Source organism: Coregonus clupeaformis, unplaced genomic scaffold (genome assembly GCF_020615455.1).
Source record: "Coregonus clupeaformis isolate EN_2021a unplaced genomic scaffold, ASM2061545v1 scaf0402, whole genome shotgun sequence".
NCBI lineage: Eukaryota > Metazoa > Chordata > Actinopteri > Salmoniformes > Salmonidae > Coregonus > Coregonus clupeaformis.
Genome location: NW_025533857.1, coordinates 72,317 through 75,031, shown reverse-complemented (window position 1 = coordinate 75,031; position 2,715 = coordinate 72,317). Strand labels below are relative to the sequence as shown.

Genomic DNA, 2,715 nt, shown 5'->3' with positions numbered 1-2,715 from the left:
GATGTGTTACCCAGAATTGGGTCATGGTCAGTTTTTTGGATAATATGCAATAATTCCCCTGATTACTTAGCTGTCTTGCACAAATACACTATTATATTCTAACCATATTCTTGATTTACTGCATTTCCTATTATGTACTCAATAAAAACAATGTGATGCATGGAACATAATCAATCCATCTATAAATAGTATATCAATAAGTTATAAATTGTTACCTTACATCCTTGCAAATTCTAGACATTGTCAAAACTGTCAATAATGTACAATATAGCATTTACCATTGACAGTACCTAACTTACCACCTCTTTTACCCCAATCACTCTCTCAGGTGAAGGACATCTCACTGGAGGCCACAGGAGCTTTGTGAAGACAGCGGGACACAATACATGGAGAGATGACCAACCAATCACTGTTGATGAGGGGGAGTGGAACCTCAACCCAGCACGTTATTGTGATAGAGGTTAGGGTAATAGTGTTGCATTAAAGTTACAGTACATCAAATGTGACCAGTTTATTTCAGAAAGGCTCCCCTCAGCTATTAATTTGCTTACATTCTAATTGATCTGCCATAGGGGAGCTTGTGAGACTTCCCCTACAACAATGTTATCCGATGCTTGTGTCAGTCTGCAGATGCAGAGGCTGCAGGTCCTGGGGTCAAGCAGGACAGGTCTGAAGGAGAGGAGGACCCAAGGCAAAGCAGAGACATCCAGACTGGAGTGGTTGGAGCGCCCTATAAAGCCAGTGGAGGACCCCACCACCGCTGCGCCCCAGCCCAGGACCCGATGCAGCATCACGGAGGTCAGTGGAAGGCCCGACGCCATCCTCAAGTCAGAGACAGACACTGAGACTTTAACTGTTACACACAGGCTCTTACACACAGGATCTGACCACAGATCAGACCCAGAGAGACTGGGGCTGGGGCCACTGGGCTGTCCTCCTGCTCCAGGCTCAGAGTATTTACCGGTATTTCACAAGAGCCAGAGGATGGTTCATTCCCATGGGGATGGCTATGGTGACGCGTTAGACACTGGCAGTGATGATCCGTCTTGTTCTTACACTACAGAGATGAACCCTGGCAGCATGCACTTGGGTTTAGAGACACAGACTGATCTGTCTAGAGGGGACTGGAACCAGTACAGTAGTAGTCTATACTCTGAAGGGTGCCTAGATAAGAAAGGGGAGGTTATAGTTGTAGATGATGTGACTGTGAAAGTGGAGGGCGATGTGACTGTGAAAGTGGAGGGCGACGCTCCTCTGACATGGAATGCAGATGAGACTCACTTAGGAGAAGGACACTCTCAGGGCAACACCAGTGACTTTTCAGACTACAGGGAAAGCATAGAGACAAATCGAAATGTCGTGACCCACTCCCCTTTGCACGCGTTCAGGGATCGCGACCCAGTGTCCACATCGATGGCACCTTCCGATTCCCAAGGCCGCGTCCTTTTCAATCAGGTATTGAACTCAAACGACAGGGCTAGAGCCCAGGCTCAGGGAGGGGGAGCAACATCAGGCGGTAGTAAAGAAAAACGGTTCTTCTGCACGTTCTGTAACAAAGGCTTCAGCTGCCCCCAAAAGGTGGAGATCCACCAGAGGGTCCACACAGGGGAGAAACCCTTCAGCTGTACCCAGTGTCATATGCGCTTCGCCCAGGCTCGTGACCTGAAGAGGCACCAGAGGGTCCACACAGGGGTGAAACCCTACAGCTGCCCCCCCAGTGTGAGAAGCGGTTCTCCCGCCAGGATCATCTGAAGATGCACCTGAAGGTCCACACAGGAGAGAGGCCGTCGCCTGTACTCACTGCGGGAAGAGGTTCTCAGAGAGGAGATACCTCAGGATACACCAGCAGAAAAACCATTCCACTCTATAACATAGAAATTAACCATTCCACTGGATAGCTTAGAACAAACCTTGCATTAAAGACAAAGATGAATTTTATTTGTTTGCAGCAGAAAAGATCCACAGATGCATTTGGAATAACGAGAGTTAAGCCCAGTTCAGATACAACAGCCGACATGAGACGAGATAAAACTAGCTAGTTTTAGAATGTTATACAACAGCTGACCAAAGACAAGGCATTCAGATCAAGAAGATGAGAAGTGCAGTTGAGACTGTTTCCACGGTAACGGTGCCACTTTACAATGACATGATGAAACAAAGTTGGCACTTGTAGCAAGTGAGCGGCATGAAATACATGCACCAGAAACAGGGTACACTTTGGGCCCAATCCCAATTTAGGAATTTATGCCTTTCCTACGAACTTGTCAGTATTTGGTATTCAGACTTACCTTATTCAGTCGCGTAATGCACTCTGCAGGCGTGGCTACCTATGCGCTCTGAATACATTCATCTTACATTAACATTTTTAGTCATTTAGCAGACACTCTTATCCATTTTCATAATTTTTTCTTACTGGTACCCGTGGGTTATCGAACCCACAACCCTGGCGTTGCAAGTGCCATGCTCTACCAACTGAGCCACACAGGACCTTTTTCCGCCTAAGCCATCCCTTTAAATATGGTGTACCTTTTGAATTAGAATTTTGTCGACAGGCTCAATAGAATACATTGAGAGAATGGGATCAGAATATAGGGATCATTGAAAGAAAGCCATCTATGCATATTCATCAGAAACTCCATTTAAATATATGCATACTCGTCTCTGTTTTAGCACCAACTGGTAGATTTAAAAATACTCTGATCTTGTAGAATATTT

At 46.0% G+C, this 2,715-nt stretch overlaps 1 pseudogene; it reads left to right on the top strand.

Annotated features, from left to right (window-relative positions):
- The first annotated feature begins 448 nt into the window (after positions 1 to 448).
- Positions 449 to 2,322, top strand: LOC123484678 (annotated as a pseudogene).
- The last annotated feature ends 393 nt before the right edge of the window (positions 2,323 to 2,715 follow it).